The sequence below is a fragment of the Bombus terrestris genome, chromosome 6, assembly GCF_910591885.1.
Source record: "Bombus terrestris chromosome 6, iyBomTerr1.2, whole genome shotgun sequence".
Classification (NCBI taxonomy): domain Eukaryota; kingdom Metazoa; phylum Arthropoda; class Insecta; order Hymenoptera; family Apidae; genus Bombus; species Bombus terrestris.
In genome coordinates this window covers 14,361,057-14,373,932 of record NC_063274.1, presented here as the reverse complement: position 1 = coordinate 14,373,932, position 12,876 = coordinate 14,361,057, and the positions used below count along the sequence as shown (strand labels likewise).

The window sequence follows — 12,876 nt, the reverse complement described above, 5'->3', positions numbered from 1 at the left end:
GGTAATTCTCGAAATTCAGATAGAGAGAGAGAGAGAGAGCAAAAGTGACAACATAATTCCATTATCCTTGCAACAAGTAGCTAGGTGGTATAGTTACTCGACTATAGTTAGAAATTATTGTATAAATCATGCGATAGATTGCCAACGATTGATCTCAAAATCGAAATATTCATATTTCCGAGAATAACGAGTAATTTTGTTAGACGAGAAGAGGAAAGAGAAAGTGAAAATAATGCTATTGAAAAATACGACGGTTCTATTAGGGGAATAATTTGCACGGTCAAATACAGACACCGCAACTCAAGTAACGATTTTCTATCGAAGAATTCCAGGTCTTTTCTTCGAGCATGAATTTTCCTTTTTTCCTTTTTCGCGATCTTGTATCAAAGGATACGTGGGATCATTTATAAAGATATATGGCTTTTCACGTAGAAACTACGAAATAATTCATTGAGAGTTTCGAGATTTTCTTTTGCCCGAGCTCGTATCTCCTCTGTTCCACTACAAAATTGATATGTTCGGGTAAAAAGCTGTGATCCCGTTGTTTTTCGTAATTTCCCGTTGTTTGCGAAGGCGCAATCGACGAGAAATAAAACTAACGCAATTATGGATGACAGGCGCGAGGATACATTTAATTCGTGGGAGTTCTTGATAGTTTACAAAGTAAACTCTACAGCGTGGAGCAATAATCGTTAAATGTCGGAAGTTAAATGACAAAATGGGAGAGAAGAGTTCTCGTGAAAGCTAACATGGCACACACGCGGTAACAGTAACATCTACTACTTCGTTAAAATAAATTACTAAGATGTGTCTGAAAGCGTTGTACAAGCAGAGGGAAGGTGATCTTCCGTAGAAAAAATTAAAAGCGCGAGATAAAATTTGATCAGGCAAGGATTAATTTTCCTGAAAATTGATGTTGAAAATCTATTTGAATATACATATAACATTTTTCAAGAAAGTATAAATGAAAATATTACCAACTTTGTTTCATCAATTATTTCCGTCAAAACTATGCTATAACGCTATGACTATAGCTAAATACTATATAATATAACATAATGTAATAATAATATCAAATATCATAACTAAATACTTTTTTAATCCTCTTAAGCTCTTTCTTTTTATATCTTTCTAACTACTTAAAAAATATCTTCGCGCGTACTTTAAAACAAAATATGAGAAAGAAAACTTTTTCATATGCATGATATCTCGTTCCAATTGCGTACGTTGAACATCTTTTCAAAGCGTAACAGGTTCTTTCCAGTTGCCAAAACGAGAGTAAGATTCTATTTGATAAAAATATCCATTCAAATTGGATGCGCGGCGAGTAAGCTGCGAGAGTAAATGTTTGACGATGATTTCGTTAACTTTTACGACAGATTAATTATTTGCCCCATGGTAGATGTATCGTAAGCCACCATTCATGTGAAAGAATACAGAAATTGGATTACGCATGTGAAAGGATCCTCTCGCATCAGAGAATATCGATATGTATTTTATAGTAACCATCTATATAAATGTATACAAAAATTGAAATAATTTAACGATTTGCATTACATCTTGCTGACGAGATTATAAATTTACAATTTTGTTTTTCATGTTATTCCTTGTTTTATTCATTCTATCATTTCAAAGGAAAAAAAAGAAGAATTTAAAGAAGTTTGGTAGAGAATGTACAAATATTTTGAAGCTTGATAATATCTAGAAATTTGTATATTAACTTCCGAAAGCGCCATTTGACGACTATCTGGTAATTGTTATTCTTGTGAAATTATCTCCATCAAAGCTGGTACATACGTAAAACCTGCATCACACAACATTAGCCGCTATATGTGTAAGTCAGGATTTGCTGAGTAAGTTTATTGACGAGACCATTAGCGAAGCTAGAAAGAAACTCGCTTCTCTCGTTCTTCATCTTCCTTTGCTTTCCCTTTTTTTATCGTTTCTACCTTCCTTTTTCTGCTATCAGAAAACCATTCGTATAAAACGACCGATTTATATATAGTAAGCAGCAGAGTAAAATTATCGTATACAATGTTCTAGTTCGTTTTAAGGTCAGCTGATCGGTCGAGTCGTAAAATGTCGCTTAACGATTGAAAATTTCGAATTCCTGATATATAATATATAATAATATTTCTAATATAAAAAATAGCGAAAAGTCAGAAATAAAGAATATATTGACGTTTTGTAAATTTCGAATTGCGAAACCGTTTGCGAAAAGATGTAAAAGTGCTTTCACTTGGAAAATATAACATTATGAAAAAATATTTATATTTTTACCCGGAGTACCTATAGACACGAAGTATCTGTGTTCAAAATATTTATCAAACTTTTTGTTTGAAATTGTTAAAAATTGACTTCTCCCTTGAAACATGCAATATTATATCTATCTATATAATACACAAATAGAACATTTATATTTAAAATATTTACGATACTTCGAAACTACGTATATACCTGTCTTCTCGATCAAACAAAGCCAGCTCTTTCAAAATGAATATATCGTCAAATTGTATAGAAACCTTTCGAGCTCAACCGCCGTGAATGAAACAGCGGAAGATACTCGAGATGTTGTGTGAAAATTTTCTAATTAGCACAAGTCCAGTTCGTTTCACTGGGAGGCAAAACGAAGGTAAGGCAAAGAGATCCGTCATCTTAGGCCTCCGTCATTGAAACGAATGACAATGGGAAATAGACACGAGCTCGTATAGAATTATCCTCTTGTTTTTTTGTGGCGAAGACGTCGCTTCACTTCGGAGACAATAGGATCCGGGCGTTCGGCGAGGTCAGCCTCTTAGCAGAAGATGAAGTAGCACGGAAAGTGCTCACTTCAGAGCGTTGGAGTGTACAAACAGGTCGCTAATGGGCCCCTTTGCACATTCTATTTCAGAGTTTCAGCCGAGTCGGTTCGCGTTCCTTTTCATGCGAGAACACGATCGACTCGCGTCTATCTTGTTATACAAGAGTTGAGTTAGTGGTATTCTCTAGTAGGAAGTAGAAATAGAACGATTCTCCATCGATAATTTTCATTTTGCAAAATTTATTTGTACGAGTTCTTGTGACATAAAAGGAACAGACTTTAGAAAAGATTTCGTCTTGAGAAAACATCAAATTTCGAAGGTTGGACTTCTAAAACGGTTTCCATTCGACTCATTCTTTATTCGGGGCCATTCGTTAATGTACTTTTTGAATCGTAATTTGATACGCTGCGGAGTTTTCTGTGTTTGTTTTAGAAATTTGAAGACGAAGATAAGGACAGAACGCGTATAATGTGTAATTTGTATGTTATAGTAAAAATATTAGGTAAAATATGTTTAATATGTAACGAAAATGTATAAAATATCTAAAATAGAGCACTCGTTATAATTTTTAATAACCAAAACAAATCTGAAAATTGTGTTTCTTTAGTCGCGTCCATGAAAAGACAAATTTGTATAAAAATCCGCAGTCTAACCATTAATTTCGCAGGGATATTGGGAAAAGTCAGGCGACTGAAATATGAAGGCAAGTATAACGACGAGATTTGTCGTCCTTTATTTAGAGGCGGCATCGTGTATCGTTGACGTGACAAAATTGAGAAATCGACGTGTTCACGAGCGAACCAATTTAAATCGCAATCGAAGTATTAACGGTATTGATTTCGCGTATTACATTTTTCGACTTTTTATTTTATTCGGTTATCGCGGTTTTATTTTGACAAATGTTTGATAGTGGTTATTGAGCGCAACGCGAGCGTAGCGGCGCGGCGGCACGGGAGCATCGACTGGGAAATTTGTACCATGACGTTTCGATTCTTCTAAATGGAACGTTGAAAAACGTGATAAATACAAAACTTAATACAACGTCGGAAAAATTTGTTTCAGGATTAACTAATCATTGATTAGATATATTTTTACACGATTGTAAAGTCCTATAAATATCTTATACCTTTGCATACCATCTTTTTCCATATCTTTTCATTCCTTTCATACGTTTGTAAATTTGTAAATCTGTAAATCTCGTTAAATTTAATGATTTGTAAATTTGACAACTTGATTTCTAAAACTTTTCGTACGGAGATTCGAATGATTTCGAATGAAAAAATCTAGGTTATATTTCCTTAATGTATACAATATTTTCAATATTTTCAAAAAAGAAGAATATTTTCAAAGAAATCTCCTATCCAGATCTATTTACTGGAGTGGAGCCCGGAATACATTTACTTCGTTAACTACTGCAAGTCATTTGCAAATTTTCTTCTTGCTTTTAAATTCACAGTTGTTATAGATTCAACTGGATGAGGACACTCTAACGATGTTTCGCAGGAAAGGGAAACGAAACGAAGAAAAGGATTCGTCGAGTAGAAAGATGAACAAATGGTGGAGGAGAAGCGTGTGAAAGGAACAAACAAGGAGAGCAGGTGGAAGATTGGAGTAGATCGTGGTTTGCTTTGAGATCAAACGCTAGGCTCGGATGAGCGGCGTTGCAACTAAATTTAACGTGAACTTTCACATTTCGCATTTGCGCTTCTGATTTTGGAACAAAACGGGGATTCCTCGGGCGATTCGCTCCTTTCAACGTTCCCTTATTCGTGCACTTTGTGCCAAAAGAAAAAACAAGAAAACAAGTATGAGAAGAGCTTTAAAACGTAGAAGATCAATTATCACAAATTATGAGCGCGAAAGAAATTTTAATATACAGAGGAGGATAAAAAGACGCATGCACGTTTCAACAAAAGAAATTTCCTAACTGACGATAATTCGATTCAATTTTGAGAAAGCACACAGCCAACATCTTTTGGTCCCTTCTGTGTAACAAATAAAAAATATTTTGATTTATTTAATGCCTTTTTAAAACGACGTAACCAGCAAGTGCACTGCATAAGTCCGCGAATGTCGTATAAAATAAAAGACTGTTATAAACGAAAGTCATGCCAAGCCATCAGAAGTAATGGGAAAACTTTTCCAAAGAGTAATATAAAAGTGGTGTGAAACGGGTGAGATAATAAGCTCGTAATTCGTTAATAACCTTTATCACCGTTACTCATCTGAATAATAAATTCCGGCCGTTAAAAGAGAAGATTGCAACGGAAAACTGCTTCCTTTTTTTTAAGCAAACTATGCAAAATAAATCAATTTATTGCCTTGGCTGTCGACTTCTTCCGGTAGATAGCCTTCTTCGTTGATATCATTGTGATATTGCTACTCACAACAGCGGAAGGAGACTAACAAATTTTCAACAACGCGAACGGTTTAGATTGTCAGAGAAAAGTGGCCGGATACGACGTAATACTTTGTAAAAATGAAATATTATGGCGTAATATATTTCAATCTATTGAAATTGCCAGGGAAAAATATATAAAATTCGCGTGACAATATCTTAATTATGCTCTTCGCTGTATTTATCTTTTTCGCTTGATATCTCTCTTATCTCTCTTCGCTTTCTGTATTTACTCTTTGTAAGCTTCTCTTGCCGATTTCATCGTATTTTCTCACTTCCCTTTCCTCTTTTTTCCTTCTCGCGTGCTCTAGCCCCGGTTTACTCTTGCTATACCGGCCGAATATCGATCCAGCCGCCTCTATAAATAGACACGCGGGTCGTCGACGGTATTTAGCATTTCACTACGAACTACTTACTCCGTCCGCGTGCACCGAACATCGGATCGTGACAAGTAGGCGTTACGATATTGGTGTCGGCACAGTTGCCGAAGTTAAAGAGCTCGAATACCTTCGTGGTGTAGCTGTTCGCTTTTACAGAACTCGATTCGATCGTTTTCTTTCTTTTTAGCCGGTTGAGATTGCATTCGATCGATCGCTTTTGATCGTGAAATTGCTTCTTGTCTGGTTTATGAGCCAGTCGAAGTGGCTGAAAAAGTTAGATACATGTTTGCTGGAAAAGTCACGTACAATTGGAGGTGTCGTTAAGGATTATCGATGGGCTAGAGATGAATCGACGATGAATATGAATTGGTCGGCGATGATGAAACACGTGTTCGTACGATTGCTGGTATGCTTAATGGTACGCGTGTAGTTTTTATTTTGTTAGCGAGATTTGCGTTTGTTTTATATGTAAATTAAAGCACAATTCCAAAACAAATTCATCGGTAGCTATGATCCGACTTTCATCGCTTTTTAATTGATATTTCCACGTTTTATTTATGAAATCTCTTCCTTTCTCGTGTGTATTAATTTTATATTTAATGTAAATATATCTGGGATTCAGATATTTTAAACAAAGATACGGTTTATAGACTATAATAAAATATAATATGTAATTTGCAAGCCTAATAAAGGTAACTTCGTCTTTGTTCAAATGTGCAAAAATTTCTTTCTCTTTCTTTCTCGTGCGTATTAATTTTATATTTAATGTAAATACATCTGCGGTTCAGATATTTTAAACAAAGATACGGTTTATAGACTATAATAAAATATAATATGTAATTTGCAAGCCTAATAAAGGTAATTTCGTCTTTGTTCAAATGTGCAAAAATTTTTCAAAAAGATCTTCGAAACCATTTTGAAAAACAGTTCGTAGTCGCCACAAACTTCTTAATACCACGAACGATTCTATTCTACCCTCTTCCGTGTTACCCAATTTCATTCAACTGTTCCTCTTCGACTTTTTGAATAACTCAGCTATTGGTTCTTCTACTTTCACTTCAGTCTTCGAAAGTTAATACAACAGAAGAATTATTCGAAAGACACATAAGGAAAGTTGAACGGCTGTCCTAACTTTCTGTTAATTCCTCCTACAGTTATCCTCGAAATTCCTGTCTTTCTAACGAGTCTTGTCACGTTACTTCCATTAATCGTATAGACAGCAACAAATCGTTACGACAATAAGCTCAGAAATCACTTCCCTGTGTGACATTTCATCAGCGAGAATTATACTTAACGTTGGCCATACACGTATTTTCCATTGGGGATGTCTGGTCGCGTGGCGTTTACACAGAAACAGTTAACAAAGCTGGTTATTACCCTGGTCAGGGATTACTCCCACGAGTCTTAACCAGTTTACTCGGCAGCGAAAGCAGGTGTATAGGTCAGCCATGGCATAATTGCATGCGGCGAGAGTGAATTTACAGCGCGTTCAACTCCCTTGTCCGCTTACACCGTTACACACACACACACACACACATATTGTTTCAAGACGTCCCAATGATTCTGCATTTCTAAAAGACAACCATGCGAGATTATATTTTGGACTATGTAGCGGTAATTAATATAATTGGATGAAAATTAATCGATTAACGTATTTGAATAGTTTACTTATCGCGTGTCGTATGTAATTAGGATGCAAGGGAAAACGGTCATAGTCTATTCGAGATTGAAATTGCTATTTTAGCATCGTGTTACAGTTTAGAGAAAGCTATAATAACGTATAACGGGGCAAATGTGAGAGAAGTTAAACGCCGAAAAATCTTGGAGATGGAAGTTTGGTAATTTCGTACGTTAATATAAATTAATATAATATTTTGGAACTTTGAACATCGTATCTCGTACTCTGCTAAATGGTTTAATTTGGTTTATCAACGAATGTGCAGAATACGCTTAGTTTCATTCGATTTGTCAAAGTTTGATACTTAAATTGATTTTGCTATTGTTATTTTTTTTAACGATATATTTCAGGTTTAATAATGACGCTAAAGAACTCGTCTAATTTTAGAATATTTTCTATGGTAATTATCGAATTACATTTTTAAGAACTGTCTGTGATAATCGGGAAATCAATTTCTTATTTGTTTAATATCATAATTTCCTTGTGCTTTCGGGCATTTTATTCCTTACGTTATATAAAATTATATCTCATCAAACGGTATCAGTTTTTTGTTCGCAACTCGTTTCGAACATCTAATAAAATCAATTAACCCGCCCATCGGTTAATCGAACTTTTCCCATCCGCGTTCGGGGCCATAAAGACGGCAGTAAACCGTGAATAAACTCCGTTTAAACCGTTTTGTATACGGTACTCCCTGTTGTCGATCTTTCGACTGCTTTTGACGCGATACCTTCGCTACCATTGACTCGACTTATCGACTTATCTTTTGCGAAGCAACCGGCAGGATGCTCGAACGCTTTCAGGTGAGGTCACCGTGGAAATCGTAGAGGTGGAAAAGTCGTCACGATAGCAAGGACGAAATTTCACTTTATCGATGGAAATTTTTTATCGATGGTATATCGACACTGGAGGGAAAAGGTTGAATGGATAAAATCCTTAGCAGTTTGTTTCTGCTTATTTCGTTTGTTATCGAATAATAATACGTTAACATGTTAACGAGTCAATTACACCAATTATAATGTAATATATAAAATGTTCCAAAAAATTGGGCTCAAGTCTCCGAAGCATTTTCCTAGGAGCATGATATTATAAAAATCATATTTCGTTAATACTTGTAACATTTACGTTCAAAGCTACTCAGTCGTCGTATCTCGCAACTTGTAGCTTCGTTAGAATCGACAAAACCGCGTGGTATTAGGTTGTCCGAAAAGTGTTTTTCTTTTACAGACACGTCTTTTACAACGATGCATCTTTATACAAACATGAAACCTAATCTGTCGAACGTTGTGATCTTTATTTTGATAGAACAAAATGGATCATACGTAATTCGATAAAATAATATGAAACGGAAAATGTTGTGCATCCATTATTTCCTTATAAAACGAAAGAAACCTTTGGACAACCTAATATAATAGATAGCCCTCTGCCAGTTAGTCTCTGTTGTAATATTTACCTGTTACATAAATATCTATTGTGAGTCAATGATAGCGAAAAGTAGATCGTTCAACCAATCCTTAATCATCGGTATCTTACAAAATTAACAAAATCCTTCAAACTAAAATATACTACGATACGTTCAAATAAAAAAAAAAAGAAAGAAAAAGAGAATACTCAGTTCAATGAAGTCGCGAAATGATTGAAATATATCTTATAAATCGAATAAACATTTTATTCGATCCATGACCTACAATCCAAATGATAATGTACGATAACAGAATACGTAAAATATTTTATACATTTGCGAAAGAAGAATTACGATACCCTGGAATACCGTTCTCTTTTCCAAAGTGATATTTTCCAAGAACATAACGATCTAATTATTTTTGAGCCATTTTCCCATTGAAATACTGGTATTTCCGGGAATCGGATATCGCGGAAGACGTTTGGGAACAACGAGACTTTAAAGAGGACAACGTGAAATGTGAATCAATAAGAAGTCCTCTTGTTTCTCGATTACCACCGAGATCGTTGCATATCGATGCCGTTTCGATGGAACCGCGTGGTCAAAACGTTGGAAATATTTCTGACAAACAGCTGCCTTCGTCCTCCATTACTCATCCCAACCGCAGCAACGCTTTAGCCTCTGCAACGTGCGAGCTTCAGCCTCGAACATCGAAATTTCTTTTGGCTGGAAAACGGGAACGTTGTTCGATTAATCGAGCCTGACGGGCAACTTTGGCCGTGTTTGTTTCTCGTGGTTGTTTCGTGCCTCGAACGAGCTCGCTCTGCGAAATGTCGATTTGAAGTGCACACGTGCCGTGAAACGTTTCTGCGCTTTTGTTAGTTTCGAACTGACTGGTCAGACGTTAGAAGGCGTTCTCATTAAAATCGTAGAATCTCTATTTAAGGAAAGATTACTGTTCGGACGAGTGTTCTTTATCGTTATACAGATGTTACACGGATATATCGATAAATTTAAAGAACTTAAAGGATATTAATTTCAGAATTAAATTTAAGAATGAAGAATATTTAACGCTAAAACTACCGATAGTTAATACGAAGCTATTTCTACCAAAACCAGTCGAAATGACTGGTCTCTAAAAAATACGTAACAATAAAATATTTTTATATTTATTGATTTATTACTTTCTTACAGAACGAATTCCATGTTATGTAGTATATTTTTGGTATTATTAATCTATTAGGGATCAGGATCCCTAAACGAGGGTCAGTACATTTATAAAATTGTAGAACCAATCCTTTTTACTGGTGTGATATTTTTAGTGTTAGCATTTAGCGATCTAGCGATCGATCCGGAATTTTCCTAATAACTGATATCATCATATTGAATGATACGCAGTAAAAATTTTAAAAACATGTGTGAAGTTGTACAAAACGAGGAAACTGGTTAATTGGGGTTCGATAAACGGATTGCAAGACCCTTTTACACTTTGACAAGTGCCAGTCATTTTGACCGATATTGGTATAAATACCTTGATACAAAATTATTTTGAGTTTGAATACGTAAAATACAAAATAAAATTCATCATATTATTCTTTTAATTATCGTTGCGAAACTCGTTACATCATTGCGGAAAAAATATAACACGAAGTAGGAATTTGAAAATAAATTTGTATAACCAGCCAATTCGACTGGTTCCAGTGTTAAAGGATATGTAGATTTCATGTTATGCATCTTTCGATAACAGGCATTTTTTGTTTTTAATGATATTTTTTAATCTATAGTGTTATATATACTAACTTATATATTATATATATTTATATAATAAGAATGGTAGAATGATATATTGTATATAAAATATAATGGTATATTAAACATATATAATGGTATATATAATATGTTTAAAATATTTACATTTTAATTTCGTGTCAAAGAATATTAAATCGATATAAGCATAAATATGAAAAGTAGTAGCAACTAAAATTACATTTCGCTCTTGAATTGCTCGATCGAAACGAGACCACAACCGATACTGCGCTCGTGGATGTCCGAAGATACGAGCTACTGGTAATCCTACTTTTATATCGATTGCTATTCAACCACGCATTACTGCCGCCAAAAGGTGGCTTGAATCCTTTCGCCAGAAGCCATTTATCAGTTGAAGACGTTTTATCACTATAAGCCGGTAAGCTATATGAGATACAGATATCATGAAATTGGACCGGGCAAATGAAGTTAGATTGTGCTTTTACTCAAGAAATGTTTCTTTTTCTCATTTTCCATATATTTCTTTGCAATTTGACGTTTGGAAAATTGCTATAACAATTAGAGTTGGAAGCATGTAAATGGTCATTTCCGATTTCCATTTAGATGTCATTGTAGGATGTCTGTATACGTACATAGCTTGGGTTTATACACACATAGTATGTATTTATTTGCATATATTTCTAACCTAATTTCAGTATACTTATAGGTATGTATAGGTACCGTATATTTAGTAGACCTTTAAGTGCTTCTTTCACTGTCAGTGGTGTTGATTTGACAAAATTGCCCCTAAAACACTTCCTTAGAAAACTTCCGCGTTTGTATGCCTCACTTGTGAATCTTTAATTCTTATCGTGACAGTTCTATTATATATATGTACGATTCGTGTTGACAAAATCGAGTTAATTCGTCGACTATACGGAGAAAATCATAAAATCCATCGATGTAGAGAGATAGCACTCTGTACATCTAATAAAATACGATTAATAATTTACGTTCTTTTTATTTAAACTGATATTTTTCTCTCTGGAAGAATGTTTTCTTATATGTTTTGTCTATAAATAAAAGTCCTAAAACTATAACAAACAAAGATGAAGGAAAAATAAACAGAAACAAAAATTGATCAAAATAATAACAGCAATAATTTATTTGATCTCGACATCACGGTGAAGAAACGCGACTTGCTTACAATTTTTCTAACACCTCCTCCTCGTCCGATCTTTTCACTCATCCAGTTGCATACTTTATTCTTATGTTAGCCTTAACCTAGTTACAACATACTATGTATTTAAGAATCTACGCTGTAAGTTCTTCCTATTCTAAAACTATTATTTCCGTCAGCCACTCCTACTGCTAGCTGTCTGCTTATTGCAACTTTTAATCTTTGATATTTCTCCTATCATTTCCTACTTTATCTCTCCTCTTCCTTTCCTTCTTCTTTCTATCTTCCTTAACCATTTCTACACTTCCATTCTATCTTTTATCTACCTAGAATTTTCTCCACGTTTGTGTTTGTTCCTTTCACTACTACACTGTCTTCTATCAGATGTTTCAACGTCCCCTCAATATTTCACTTTTACATATTCTTTCCTGTTCCGATCTCCAATACTTGCTCGCATCTTCTACGTTTCCATATCCCTCTAGTTATAACACTTTGCCCTCTCCCCTCTTCCTTTATGTGGCGTGACATCCTGATATTTTGTATGTAGTTACATAATCCGTCGTATTTTGATTCTCTAATCTTATCGTTCTCCCACAATTTTTTGAATATCGCCATCTCTTCCTTTCGGTATCTGTTATTACTTTCCCCTTCCTTTCGTCCAGATTTCGTTCCATTACTCGTTGGCTGTACCTGTTTCAAATTTGCCAATGTATCTTAATAATAACAAATCAAGTAACGTCGAAGCCATTCCTATATCGAATGTATCACGTATACTTTTCAATTTCTCATCTCGTATATATCGAATTGTTAATTATGGGTTGGCGTCCCTATAGAGTTGCAAAAAGGTACGTGGCACGCATTCGAGAGGGGACTTCTTTCCCTTTTGACGGCGGTAAGAAAAATTTATGGTGGTCGAAGAAGGGTTGCGAGACACTTTAAGAAATCCTTTGGGACCCATTGCTCGTTTATCTAACGACAGAAAGGAATTTCTGATCCCGCAGATCAGAAACGTGACCATAAAGCTGACTGTCGAGAACGTTGATATTTACACCGATATACGTAACAGTTTTTCATTTTCAAAGGGAATAAGAATCGGCCAGTAAAATATTTATTTATATCGTTGCATCATGCAAGACAAATGCTAGGAATAGAAACGAATCAATAACACCTTCCTTTTTTTCTCATTTATAGAAATTTTAGTTTCGTAATTTTGTTAAATTACACCAAATTTCAACTTTTTAAAACATTTTTCAGAATTTTCTATAAATTTCACCGTTTTTTTTTTGTGTTC

At 34.8% G+C, this 12,876-nt stretch overlaps 1 protein-coding gene across 2 annotated transcripts in view; it reads left to right on the top strand.

Moving 5' to 3' along the window:
* The window catches only part of LOC100646827 (potassium voltage-gated channel subfamily KQT member 1), a 164,070-nt gene that overhangs the window by 52,835 nt on the left and 98,359 nt on the right, over positions 1-12,876 (top strand). The gene's annotated exons all lie outside the window — the stretch shown is intronic.